Genomic DNA, 15,530 nt, shown 5'->3' on the forward strand with positions numbered 1-15,530 from the left:
GTGAGAATTTTCCGAAAATATTTTACGATTTCTTAATTGACGACTGGGTGCATAAAAATTTAGTTGTGATAATAATTGAGTAGATTGCACGCGTTGAGAAATAATGTCATTGATAAAATAAAGCATTGAAAGATCGCGGCGTTCTTTAAGTGCTTGTATGTCTATAAGCATGCAGCGTGCTTCATATGATGGCAAGGGAAATGATGTCCAATTTAGCTTACGAAGCGCGTACAAAAGAAATTGTTTTTGGACAGATTCAATGCGTTCTTCATGTGTGGCAATATAGGGATTCCATACAATGCTACAATATTCCAGAATTGGTCGGACGTATGTAATATATAATAGTTTGATTGTATATGGGTCTTGAAAATTGTGGCCGAAGCGTTTTATAAAGCCCAGCATACTATTTGCTTTGTTGATAATTGTATTATAATGTTCTATGAATGTGAGTTTGGAGTCTAAGATTACGCCTAGGTCCCTAACGATTTTGCATTTTTCTACTGGTTGGTTTCCTAAGAAAATGTTTGTTGGTGGTGTTACTGTTTTTCTGCTAAAGGCTATTGAATTACATTTTTTAATGTTGAGTTGTAATAGGCTTTTGTTGCACCAAGTGTAGAATACATTAATTTCGTTCTGGAATATTTCGAAGTCTTCTGCATTGGTTATTTCTATAAAGAGCTTCATGTCATCAGCATATACAAGCACATGTATTGACTTAAGAAGAAAGGAAATGTCATTTACGTATAATATAAAAAGAAGAGGGCCCAGGTGGGAACCTTGAGGAACCCCAGAAGTTACTTCTATTGGGTTTGAAAAGGAATTTTGAAAGCGGACTGTTTGTGTTCGTTTTGTTAAGTATGACTGCAGCCATTCCAAAAATTTTGTTTCAGTTCCGTATTTTTCGAGCTTGAAGAGTAATAATGGTATGTCGATTCTGTCAAATGCCTTGCTAAAGTCCGTATAAAGAGCTTCTACGTGGTTACCGTTGTCCATTACAGTCAGAGTGAAAGTTATGAATTCCAAAAGATTTGTGGTAGTTGATCGGCCTTTGTAAAAGCCGTGCTGTTGAGTTGTAATTTGGTGTTTTACTTGTTGAAAGATTTTTTCATTAATTATTGATTCAAATAATTTTGGAATGCATGAAATAATGGCAATTCCACGATAATTACGAATGTCAGATTTAGCGCCAGATTTGAAAATTGGCACTAAATATGAGGTTTTCCAGAGTTCTGGGAAAATTCCATTCTTCAGGGACATGTTAAAAAGGTGTTGTAATGGTGTAGATAGTTCTTCTGCCAAATTTTTGAGAAAAATTGGAGCTATTCTGTCAGGTCCAGGACCTTTCGTAGCGTCTAAATTTTTAAGTGCGTTTTGAATTTCGAATTCAGATATTTGATTGACAGATAAAGAATTCGAAAATTCAGGAAAATACGAGAAGTATTCGCGGTCGCGATCTGTTTCTTCATATTTGGTGTAAATTTCTTGAAAAAAAGTGGCAAAAAGACTACATATTTCATTACTAGTTTGTCCTACATTACTGTCAAGATGCATTCGTGATGGAAAGTTGTTACTTTTTAATTTGGTTTTTACGTAATTAAAGAAGTTCTTAGGGCAAGACTTGATTTGATATTCGATTTTACGATTATGTTCTTCATGTGCAATTTTAATGGCTGCGTCAAGTTGACAGCAAATTTCTTGGTAATTTTGAAGATTTTCGCTATTGCTGTCTTTTTTGTATATTTTATGTGCTTTTTGTTTTCTATTTTTTAGGTTCTTCAATTGTGGATTAAACCACACTGGATATTTGTTGGTGTTCGTTCGTCTTCTTTTCTTTAGAGGTACATTTTCTGATATAATTTGATTAATTATTTCATAAAATTTTGATACTTCTACGTTGACATTTCCTTCTTTACAAATTATACTACGCCAATTTATTATGCGAAGTCTACGTTTGACTTGTTCGGAGTCAGTTTTGTGGTATTCCGGTACATCCTCGTACTCGCAGTCGCTGGGGTACGAAGTGTTATTCATTACTATTGAATATTCAATTGCTGTGTGGAATGCTTCATTTTTCCAGATGGGAGTCAATGATGCATCTACACAGAAGTCTTCAGTGCAGTTTGTGAATAATAGGTCTAAATAAGCATTTTGTTTGTTTTTGACATGATTGATTTGATATAGACCGAGTTCTGAGGATTTGCCAAAAAGATACTGCAGTGTTTCGTTTTCGCCTACGACTGGGAGTAAGATAGATTCATTTTCAATGTCTACAATAAAGTCTGCATAACGTTGGTTGAAGTCGCCATAGACATGCAGTTTTACTTCTGGTTTCATGTTAGACATAATAAATTCTAGAGTTTTGAAAAATAATTCATACGAATGTTTATGAGCATGTTCCGGTGGAAAGTACACAGAACAGAAGATATGTTCTTCGCCAGCAATAAATGCTTTGGCCCATACGTGTTCAAATTCTTTATATTTGTCGGATATTATTTCTTCAGAAGTAAAGTCTACATTAATGGCAATGAGGACTCCACCGCCTGACTTTTTTCGACTGGTAGACAAATTCCGATCGTGCCGGAATACATTGTAATTGTTTCCAAATACTTCTTCGCTTCTTACGCTTTCGTCCCAGCTACTTTCAGTTCCTAAAATTATTTTAAAAGATGACGACAATAGATTTTGTTGAATTTCTTTCATTTTGCTTGGGCTTTTCATGCGATTGAAATTCTGACAATAGATAAGAATTTCAGTCGCATTCTGTCGAGGAAGCGAAGAAGTGTTAGTCAAGTTATTACTTATGTTTAAATATAATGGTTCTGCCTCAGAAGAGGGCGTCCTTACTTGCGAAAATTTGTACTAAATTTATTTACACTTTCGCGAAGTTGTTGAAGACGGTGCGTGCGTTCATTTGATAAAAAATGACGATATGATTGAAGGTCGGCTACTGCTTCGGCTGGCGTGAGTCCATATTCCTGATGGACTTCAATAAAGACGCGTTGGAGCTGTTCTGGAGATGTCGGCAGTCCTTCGGATGCGAGAAGCATTCTTATACTGGTTGGTGTCATTCCTTCTACGCATACAGATGATGGTTGGTCCTTCATGTATGCGAGATATAGGCGTGTAATATGCATTACTTTTGGGTCGCGGAGTCTAGCCTTCAAAAAGCGCTCGTCGCCATTCGATGATTGCTGCGTAAGTCGGACGATTGGTGGACGCATGGGGTCAAGTTCAAATTGGCTGTCTTGCGGTGCTGATTGTATGCTGGCGTTGCTGGCAGGAGCCGGTGCAGAATTTTCATTGTTAGTTGCATTTTTTTCTGTCCGATATGGGTTGATAGTTTCGCCTTTTTGGAAATTTATAAATTTTGATGTTATGTCTGAATTCGGCGGCCCAGCAAATTGAACGCGTGCAGCTGGCTACATAGGGATGTAAAATTAAAATCTAAAACCGAAAAAAGTGAAAAACATGTCCAATTTCAAATGCTAATAAATCTGTTAGTATTCGATAGATTTCCTTCGTTCTTGCAGCAATAGATTGGAAAATCTTCTAAGAATCTTCCCAAAATAAGATAATTGTAATTTTATTATTCACACTATTGTACTATTGAAAATAGTCAAGCCTTGTCAAAACGAAAAATTCGACCTCTGATTGGTCGTTATATGCTTGCTTCCCAAGCACGGTCGACAGAATCATATACCTTGCAATTGAAAACATGCTATTTGGCCTATATAAGAGCCTGTTTCAGCCGGAGCCGCTCATAATAGTTCTAGACAGCGACAACAGCAGTCGTCCTTCCTTAGCAGCAGCATTAGCCCTGTGGTTGGTCACCACGTCTTAGGAGCAGCGCGGTTTTTCTCAGCGTGTGTCGCCAGACAGCCATTATTCCCCCCGTGTTGGGGCAGCATGATGATTGCCATCAGGAAATCCAATTTCGGAAATCAAAATGCCTTTTTTAAGGCAAATAAACAAGTCATTGAAAGTTAATAATTTTTGTCAACGCAAGCAAGCATTCTGTGTTTCATCCTAGCAATTCAAATTTGTCGCACCCGTCTAATTTACTGAATGTGAAATAGCTTCCACAGTGCATGTCGTCCGTGTATCTTAATTCCACCAATGTTAGGGCAGCTCAAAGGTTGTAATTAGCAACCGATTTTGAACCGCAACATGCTTTTTTCAAGGCAAATAAAAAAATAATTGAAGGTTAATAATTTTCTGGCATCAACACAAGCAGACATTCTGTGCGGGTTGCAATCAAATTCTGTTGTAGTTGTCTAATTTTTACTTTCACTTTATTTAGTAAACCCCCCACTGTAGGGGCAGCGCAAAGGCTGCGATCAGCATAACCGACATTGAATAACTAACTGCCCTGTTAGAACGCATTCACAAAAGCAGTTAGTTCGACTATGCAGAGCTAATATGAAGTCGATTCAATCAATCAGCATAAACAGAATTTCGTCGTCTCCCAGCTGCCAAGTTGTAACATGATGCAACACGCAACAGTAAGCGAACGAAATCGCTTGATGTTACAAACCGCAAAAAGATACGGGTTAAAACCGTTGCGTGTGTGAGAGCACCATCGGTGTTTATTCGCTCGATACAAAAATCAAATGCGAATTGTGGAATAATTCATCTAAAGAATATAAGGAAATGGTAAACCTGAACTGAAAAGCGTGGCCTATTACGTAGCACCCTTCGGCTATAAAAGAGTGTTTCTGCGAAAACTAGCTACATTCATTAGTCGGAAGGTGAACTGGATGGACCGTCCACAACGTTGACAGCAGTAACAGCACATATCGGCACTCAGCACTGCTGCTATGGTCTGTTACTGCTGAGTCAGCAGTAACAGACCATAGCAGCCGGTTGCGCCTGTGGTTGCCTTCAAATTAAACAAATCACTTGCCCTGTGGTTGGTCATCACGTCTCAGGAGCAGCGCGGTTCTTCTCAGCGTGTGTCGCCAGACTGCCATTATTCCCCCCGTGTTGGGGCAGCATGAAGATTGCCATCAGGAAATCCAATTTCGAAAATCAAAATGCCTTTTTTAAGGCAAATAAACAAGTCATTGAAAGTTAATAATTTTTTTCAACGCAAGCAAGCATTCTGTGTTGCATCCTAGCAATTCAAATTTGTCGCACCCGTCTAATTTACTGAATGTGAAATTGCTTCCACAGTGCATGTTGTCCGTGTATCTTAATTCCCCCAATGTTAGGGCAGCTCAAAGGTTGTAATTAGCAACCGATTTTGAGCCGCAACATGCTTTTTTCAAGGCAAATAAAAAAATAATTGAAGGTTAATAATTTTCTGGCATCAACACAAGCAGACATTCTGTGCGGGATGCAATCAAATTCTGTTGTAGTTGTCAAATTTTTACTTTCACTTTATTTAGTAAACCCCCCACTGTAGGGGCAGCGCAAAGGCGCGATCAGCATAACCGACATTGAATAATTAACTGCCCTGTTAGTACGCATTCACAAAAGCAGTTAGTTCGACTATGCAGAGCTAATATGAAGTCGATTCAATCAATCAGCATAAACAGAATTTCGTCGTCTCCCAGCTGCCAAGTTGTAACATGATGCAACACGCAACAGCGAGCAAACGAAATCGCTTGATGTTACAAACCGCAATAAGATACGGGTTAAAACCGTTGCGTGTGTGAGAGCACCATCGGTGTTTATTCGCTGGATACACTATCTACTGTCTACTGAACGCAATAATCTGCTTACATACGACACGGGGACGGGAACATTTTCTTCAACCAAGCTGCATAACACGACACAAAACATGTTATTTTGTTGCTTCAATGAGAGTGCTATCGGTCCAGCTCGACAAGAAATCATTTTTGTGCATCCGTGCTACGAAACTGAGGAAAAACTTTAGAAACTGAAAAAAGAGGTGGAGCTTATCAAATGATCGCTCTGAGCCGGAATGAAGTCACACATATTTTTCAAGTTATATCATTCCACCACGTACGAAAAATAATTCATTCCTATTTTCATCCCTATATAAGAGCCTGTTTTAGTCGAAGCCGCTCATAATAGTTCTGAACAGCGACGACAGCAGTCCTCCCTTAGCAGCAGCGGGTACCATCGATAGCGGATAGCGGCCACAACTGTGGCATGGCTGCGGATAAGCGTAGCAGTTTCAGCGGATCTCACCATCGATAGCAGCAGGGCCAGCAGATGCAGGTACAGCGGATACCAATGGCGGCCACAACTGTGGCATGGCTACGGATAGCGTTGCAGTTGCTCAGCAGTTGGGCCAGCGTAGAGCGGCCACAACTGTGGCATGGCTATGCATAGCGTAGCTGTTGCAGCGGGTATATCAGCATCGATAGTAGCAGGGTCAGCTGATGCAACGACACTCCCTTCACTAAAATGCTGTTTCAGTGTGGTAGCGGGAAGCATCAAGCAGCAGGCTGGCATGAAGTGAATACATCAGCCAGCAACTTTCTCTAAGGCCTCTGCCATAGTAGACGCGAAAAGCGGCGCGAACCGATTCGCTCGGCCGTAGGTTAATGTACAGCTCTACTGATGGCTGTACATTAACCTGCAGCCGAGCGAATCGGTTCGCGTCGCGTTTCGCGTCTATTATGGCAGAGGCCTAATGGGAAAGTTGTATAATTTTGTTCAGAAGAATATTATTGTCGGTAATATTACAGAGATGCGATTGCGTAAATCCGATGTTGAATTCAACAATTGTTCTTTTGAGAACAAATAAAACACTTATTTGAGAGTTAATAGGTTTTGGTACCAATAGCAGTATAGTGACAGCCTCAGCGGTGGATGCGGATGCAGCCGGTACTTCCCTGAGGCCGATGTAAAGGTAAATGGGAGCAGCACGTCGAAACAGTTCGGGTTATGCTGAGACGCGCGTCATTTTTCGTTGCTGATATTCCCCACATGAAACGACGCGCTTTCGTATGATAGCGGTGGTGTTAGCGGTAGACGCATTTGCCAACACTTCCTCCAGTAAAGCCGTGTCTAGTTTTCAATGTGAAAACACCTTTCTCATTGTGTTGACCGTGTGCCTTAGTCCTCACTATCAAGGTAACACAGAGATGTAAGATAAACACTACATCCTATAATAAATTGAACAATTGTCCTTATAAGGACAACAAATGAATTAATGAAGATTTAATGTTGAATTAGAATACTTCTCTCAGGAAGTTCGGCTACATAGGGATGTGAAATGAAAATCTAAAACTGAAAAAAGTGAGAAAAACTTCAAATGCTAATAAATCGGTTAGTTTTCGATGGATTTCCTTCGTTTTTGCGGCAATCGATTAGAAAACCTTCTAAGATTCCTACCAAATGCATGAAATTGCAATTTTATCATTCGAACTATTGTACTATTGAAAACTCTTAAGCCTTGTCAAAACACAAAATTCTACCTCTGATTGGTCGTTATACCGCGCTTTCCCAAGCACGGTCGGCAGAGTTATGGACCTAGTAAATTGGGAGTGCATCATTTGGCCTGTATAAGAGCTTCATCAGATAATAAACAAACATTTCATCGGATATTAAACTGAACAACTGAAATTTGAAGAACACAAATGATTATTTGAAGAGTTAATATTTTCTCGTTTTGCGCCATAATCCAAAGTTAATTATCTTCATCTACATGCATACTCTGATTACTATTACGTGTTTGCGTCGCTAAGTGTTTGGCTACGGTCATGCAGAACGCAAATAACGGCGCGATGCGATTCGGCAAGACGAAGTCTGTTGAAATGTATAGCTCTACTTCGCCTTAGAAAAAGCTGTACATTTCACCACGGTAAGGCGAATCGCATCGCGCCGGCATTCGCGTTCTGCATAACCGTAGCCTTTGTTCCGTTCCCGTTTAATGATCTCGTATTAAATGTGCATATTACAATTCGGCAGCACTTCAACTTCTCATTTGCACAAAATTTAAAAATATTCAATGAACTTCATTCAAAATATCAGACAAAAAGAAATTACAATACTGCCAATGAACGGTCAACGTTTATTTACTAGAAAAAATGACTGACACGCAAGCAGCCGGGTTATCTTTCTTGTAAAAGTATTCTACTTCAACCTTGCGGTCGTGGCTTTGCATACAACCTTCTTGTGATTTTTTAAGGGGGGGATTTGTTAGTAGCTTAAGTATTTATGATAAATATTAGTAAAAAATGAGTATGTGTGTCCAATCACAAATGGTGACTTCTTAACTCTGTTAGAAATTTGTAATTTTAGTTGTTAGGATTTGTTTGCTTTCGCAATTAGGACTTATCATTCGTAGGGATTTAAACCTACTTGTCAGAAAAGAGGAAGTAAGCTTACAACTAACTTAATTGCTAACTTATTGGCTATAAAGAGAGCTTATCGTAGCAATTGAGGATTGCAACGATTTTTGTCGAAAATTGTTAGTAATTTTATTTGACAAAGCTTCTAATGGTTCAACACCAGTAAGTCTATGTAATTCGAGTGTACCGAACCAAGGAGGACGCTTCAAAATCATTTTCAGAATTTTATTCTGAATCCTTTGGAGCGTTTTCTTCCTTGTTGAACAGCAACTTGACCAGATCGGTACAGCATAAAGCATTGCTGGTCTAAAAATTTGTTTGTGAATCAAAAGTTTGTTCCTTAAACGAAGTTTATAATTCCTGTTAATGAGAGGATATAAACATCTCGTATATTTGATGCACTTGGCTTGTATACTCTCAATGTGCTCTTTGAAAATAAGTTTTTTATCATAAATTAGTCCCAAGTACTTAACCTTGTCAGACCAACTTAAAATAACCCCATTCATCTTGACAACGTGATTATTGTTTGGCTTGAGGAAAGAAGCCCTAGGCTTATGCGGAAAAATTATCATTTGAGTTTTAGAAGCATTGGGAGAGATTTTCCACTTTTGCAAGTAGGAAGAAAAAATATCTAAACTTTTTTGCAATCGACTGCATATGACACGAAGGCTTTTTCCTTTTACAGAAATGCTTGTGTCATCGCAGAACAATGACTTTGTGCATCCTGGAGGCAAATCAGGAAGATCTGAAGTGAATATGTTGTACAGGACTGGACCCAAGACTGAACCTTGAGGTACACCTGCTCTGACAGAAAATCTATCAGATTTTGAATTCTGATAGACAACCTGCAGAGTTCGATCAGTATGATAATTTTTTAAAATTTTGATTAGGAAAATTGGAAAATCAAAAGTTTGCAATTTCGCAATCAAACCTTTATGCCAAACACTGTCGAATGCTTTTTCTATGTCTAAAAGAGCAGCTCCAGTGGAATAACCTTCAGATTTGTTAGCTCGTATCATATTAGTAACTCTGAGCAATTGATGAGTAGTGGAATGCCCATGGCGAAATCCAAACTGTTCATTTGCAAAAATTGAATTTTCGTTGATGTGTGACATCATTCTGTTAAGAATAATTCTCTCAAACAGTTTACTTATTGAAGAAAGCAAACTGATTGGTCGATAACTTGAAACTTCAGCTGGGTTCTTATCCGGTTTTAAAATTGGAGTAATTTTTGCATTTTTCCATAATTTGGGAAAATATGCAATTTTGAAGCAGCAATTGAAAATTTTCACTAAAAATTTCATTGTGCTCTCAGGGAGATGTTTGGTTAGTATATTAAAGATTCCATCGTCACCAGGTGCTTTCATATTTTTGAAATTTTCAATAATTGATTTAATCTCATTCAAGTTAGTTTCAATTATTTCTGCAGGTAAAAAATTCTGGGAAGAAATTAAATCAAATTGACGTGTGACTTCATTTTCAATTGGAATCAACTTACTGCTCAGTTGGTACGTTAGGATGTCGTCTCCAACGTGTTGAGAAAAGAATATGCATTGAACCCGTGTTGACTCAGAAAATAATGGTGAGATTGTGCCAGGCTATAATGAACGACACAGTGTGCGGAATTCACATTCACGACAAAATTAAATCAGTACTCACCAAAACACTCGCATTGTTTACATAGGGTGTGTAGGCTAGCTATGGTAATATTTGAAACAATGACTAGAAGCTTAAGAACAGTAAGCTAACAACTGTTAGATGGAAATTTACAATGACTGATATTACTTATGAAATGTAACAAAAATTTGCACACCTATTCTATCAATCAAAGAAATAGTTATCGGTTTCCGTTATACTCTACTAAATTTTTTGGAAATAAATATTGAAATTCAGTCCGCAAATATATATTTCGACTGTGACGTACAGTCTTCCTCAGTGCTTATGTGGACTGGAGATTTCACCTATTCTAAATAAACTGATGACTTTTGAAGCGAGGAAGGAGGGTTGTGGGAACGTTTCCAGCCGTTTCCGAGATCTCCAATGGAATATACAGTGGTCAATGACACATAATAATTTAAACGAAAAATCTTTTCAGGCTTTATGTCCTAACGTTTTCCCTTTCTAAGCTACCTGGAGACGCCACTATGTGTATAGAGACTGTCCATAAGCCATGTTCTCATAACTGGTTACTTCAGATATCGATTTGATACAGTCATACATTTTTCTATAATTCATATGAAACGTAGTTTCTGGTCAACCCCCTACAGCCCCTTAATAGTCTACGTTGTTTATGGTCGTCCCTATACTTACTGTTTTATCATGTTATTCATGTGAATTATTCGTAGATACACTACTGTTTATTTAACAGGTATTAAATTCAACTTTTTGTTTTTGGCACAATCTCACCCCATAGAAGTGGTGAGATTAGGCCAAAGTTCATTTAATTTTAGCAAAATTATAGTTTATTGTAACTTAACCATATTTGTGGCAGTCGTTAATTTAACATTTAAGTGTGCATTGACGTGATTTGGATCAAACTCATTGCCTTAATGTGTACACTACAAGCTAAGGAACAAAAATGTATCCTATTTTGGCGCAATCTCACCCCGGCAGACGGTATCTTAAACTTGTTTTTCATTAGAGTGGTTTGTAGCTATAAATATTAAACGGGACACAAACACTTATGGTTCTTACAATGTAAAAATTACCTTTTTTACCGACCGGTTTCGGGTAAGCTGTTACCCATCTACGGGGCGATGTTGGTTGGACATCGCCCCGTAGATGGGTAACAGCTTACCCGAAACCGGTCGGTAAAAAAGGTAATTTTTACATTGTAAGAACCATAAGTGTTTGTGTCCCGTTTAATATTTAATCGCGAGTTCTTACGTTGCACTAAAATTTAAAATTTAAAGTGGTTTGTAGCTAACCAAAATAAAAATGTAACCAGCGTGCTAAAAGGTAATTTTTATTTTTCCAAATTTTTCACATTTTTAAGCTTCGCTATAGTTTAAAAAGCTAATCAATTAAACTTTATTAAATATATCTTATGTTCTTTAATTTATACTAGTTGAACGTTCCCGGCGATGCTCGGGATCAAAGGTTTCAAATTTAGGAATCATTTAGTATAATTCATTGCTTTATTAACACAACTCACTCTAAAAATATTTCACATCTTATACGTCCATCATCACTTTAAGTACTTCAACATTCAGAGAACGCAAAGATCGGAAATACTCATATTGGATTGCATTTTGTGATTTTGGGCTGTTTTACAGAAACTGGAAGTCGCTATTTCGGATATTAACGTACAGACGTACAGAGTTCCACTTTCTGAAGTATTGAAATGGTTGGCCAAATACAACTTCAGGTTATTTTCCTGAATTCGCCATTTTGGAAAATATTGTGTGGGGTCATCCCAGTTCCGAATATACCAAATTCGGGTGATGTCCGGATATTCGATAATCGTTTACAGTAAAACCTCTTTTAAGTGATTTTTGAAAGAATGAAATTGAAGTAATAAGAATTGAGCATGACCATTCATGCTTAGTTCTCCTCTATACTGATATCTAAAAAGATGACATGTGAATTTTTATAACGAAAATGTTTGTTGGTGTCCTAAGAAACACGTCTGAGAAGAAGTTAGTTCTTCAATCCACAAAACTACGTAGAAATTTAAAAAAAATAATGCATAAGTCGCCTCCTAATCGATGTTCAAATTAATGAAATGCGGCCTTTCCTCCAGCCAAATGTCCCAAGATCTAGTTTAGGTAAAAGTAACTCGAATCCCGTAATGTATTACCATACACAAAACTACGAAAACAACAGAAATGTAATCTTTCTTCTGCTCGATTCGCACACAGTCAAAACATGGATTTTTCTGCAAGAAAATATTCGCCGATGTTGAAGGAACAGCGAACATTTTATTGAAAAAAAAAATCACATGTCATCGCTTAGAATATTTTATTTAGAGGCGAATTGAGCTTATGCTCAAACAGTCAGAATGTTGCATGCATTATATGCATAATATATATATATATATATATATATATATATATATATATATATATATATATATATATATATATATATATATATATATATATATATATATATATATATATATATATATATATATATATATATATATATATATATATATATATATATATATATATATATATATATATATATATATATATATATATATATATATATATATATATATATATATATATATATATATATATATATATATATATATATATAAATTTCAAAAAGAGTATTTTAATGTTTTTTATGCACAAAAATATCTTTAAACATTCGTTGTTTTTACAGTAACATCTCAACTTTTAGCAATATGATACCTATTACTATTTCCCAAATGTTGTTCCTGAACATTAACAAACATTTAAATGAAAAACAATTACATGTCATAAATTTGAATTTTGATTTAGAGGCCAATTGAGCCCAAATATATATGATTTTTCATGTTTTACATGGTGTTATTTTACTCAAAAGTCATTCCTGAACATAAACAAACATTTTAATGAAAAAAAATCACAAGAAGGTTGTATGCAAAGCCACGACCGCAAGGTTGAAGTAGAATACTTTTTACAAGAAAGATAACCCGGCTGCTTGCGTGTCAGTCATTTTTTCTAGTAAATAAACGTTGACCGTTCATTGGCAGTATTGTAATTTCTTTCTGTCTGATATTTTGAATGAAGTTCATTGAATATTTTTAAATTTTGTGCAAATGAGAAGTTGAAGTGCTGCCGAATTGTAATATGCACATTTAATACGACATCATTAAACGGGAACGGAACAAAGGCTACGGATATGCAGAACGCGAATGCCGGCGCGATGCGATTCGCCTTACCGTGGTGAAATGTACAGCTTTTTTTAAGGCGAAGTAGAGCTATACATTTCAACAGACTTCGTCTTGCCGAATCGCATCGCGCCGTTATTTGCGTTCTGCATGACCGTAGCCAAACACTAAGCGACGCAAACACGTAATAATAATCAGAGTATGCATGTAGATGAAGATAATTAACTTTGGATTATGGCGCAAAACGAGAAAATATTAACTCTTCAAATAATCATTTGTGTTCTTCAAATTTCAGTTGTTCAGTTTAATATCCGATGAAATGTTTGATTATTATCTGATGAAGCTCTTATACAGGCCAAATGATGCACTCCCAATTTACTAGGTCCATAACTCTGCCGACCGTGCTTGGGAAAGCGCGGTATAACGACCAATCAGAGGTAGAATTTTGTGTTTTGACAAGGCTTAAGAGTTTTCAATAGTACAATAGTTCTAATGATAAAATTGCAATTTCATGCATTTGGTAGGAATCTTAGAAGGTTTTCTAATCGATTGCCGCAAAAACGAAGGAAATCCATCGAAAACTAACCGATTTATTAGCATTTGAAGTTTTTCTCACTTTTTTCAGTTTTAGATTTTCATTTCACATCCCTATGTAGCCGAACTTCCTGAGAGAAGTATTCTAATTCAACATTAAATCTTCATTAATTTATTTGTTGTCCTTAATAAGGACAATTGTTCAATTTATTATAGGATGTAGTGTTTATCTTACATCTCTGTGTTACCTTGATAGTGAGGACTAAGGCGCACGGTCAACACAATGAGAAAGGTGTTTTCACATTGAAAACTAGACACGGCTTTACTGGAGGAAGTGTTGGCAAATGCAACTACCGCTAACACCACCGCTATCATACGAAAGCGCGTCGTTTCATGTGGGGAATATCAGCAACGAAAAATGACGCGCGTCTCAGCATAACCCGAACTGTTTCGACGTGCTGCTCCCATTTACCTTTACATCGGCCTCAGGGAAGTACCGGCTGCATCTGCATCCACCGCTGAGGCTGTCACTATACTGCTATTGGTACCAAAAGCTATTAACTCTCCAAATAAGTGTTTTATTTGTTCTCAAAAGAACAATTGTTGAATTCAAAATCAGATTTACGCAATCGCATCTCTGTAATATTACCGACAATAATATTCTTCTGAACAAAATGATACAACTTTCCCATTAGGCCTCTGCCATAATAGACGCGAAAAGTGACGCGAACCGATTCGCTCGGCTGCAGGTTAATGTACAGCCATCAGTAGAGCTGTACATTAACCTACGGCCGAGCGAATCGGTTCGCGCCGCTTTTCGCGTCTACTATGGCAGAGGCCTTAGAGAAAGTTGCTGGCTGATGTATTCACTTCATGCAAGCCTGCTGCTTGATGCTTCCGGCTACCACACTGAAACAGCATTTTAGTGAAGGGAGTGTCGTTGCATCTGACCCTGCTACTATCGATGCTGATATACCCGCTGCAACAGCTACGCTATGCATAGCCATGCCACAGTTGTGGCCGCTATACGCTGGCCCAACTGCTGAGCAACTTCAACGCTATCCGTAGCCATGCCACAGTTGTGGCCGCCATTGGTATCCGCTGTACCTGCATCTGCTGGCCCTGCTGCTATCGATGGTGAGATCCGCTGAAATTGCTACGCTTATCCGCAGCCATGCCACAGTTGTGGCCGCTATCCGCTATCGATGGTACCCACTGCTCGCTCCCGCTGCTGCTAAGGGAGGACTGCTGTCGTCGCTGTTCAGAACTATTATGAGCGGCTTCGACTAAAACAGGCTCTTATATAGGGATGAAAATAGGAATGAATTATTTTTCGTACGTTGTGGAATGATATAACTTGAAAAATATGTGTGACTTCACTCCGGCTCAGAGCGATCATTTGATAAGCTCCACCTCTTTTTTCAGTTTCTAAAGTTTTTCCTCAGTTTCGTAGCACGGATGCACAAAAATGATTTCTTGTCGAGCCGGACCGATAGCACTCTTATTGAAGCAACAAAATAACATGTTTTGTGTCGTGTTATGCAGCTTGGTTGAAGAAAATGTTCCCGTCCCCGTGTCGCATGTAAGCAGATTATTGCGTTCAGTAGACAGTAGATAGTGTATCCAGCGAATAAACACCGATGGTGCTCTCACACACGCAACGGTTTTAACCCGTATCTTATTGCGGTTTGTAACATCAAGCGATTTCGTTTGCTCGCTGTTGCGTGTTGCATCATGTTACAACTTGGCAGCTGGGAGACGACGAAATTCTGTTTATGCTGATTGATTGAATCGACTTCATATTAGCTCTGCATAGTCGAACTAACTGCTTTTGTGAATGCGTACTAACAGGGCAGTTAATTTTTCAATGTCGGTTATGCTGATCGCGCCTTTGCGCTGCCCCT

The sequence above is a fragment of the Wyeomyia smithii genome, chromosome 2, assembly GCF_029784165.1.
Source record: "Wyeomyia smithii strain HCP4-BCI-WySm-NY-G18 chromosome 2, ASM2978416v1, whole genome shotgun sequence".
In the NCBI taxonomy this organism is placed as follows: domain Eukaryota; kingdom Metazoa; phylum Arthropoda; class Insecta; order Diptera; family Culicidae; genus Wyeomyia; species Wyeomyia smithii.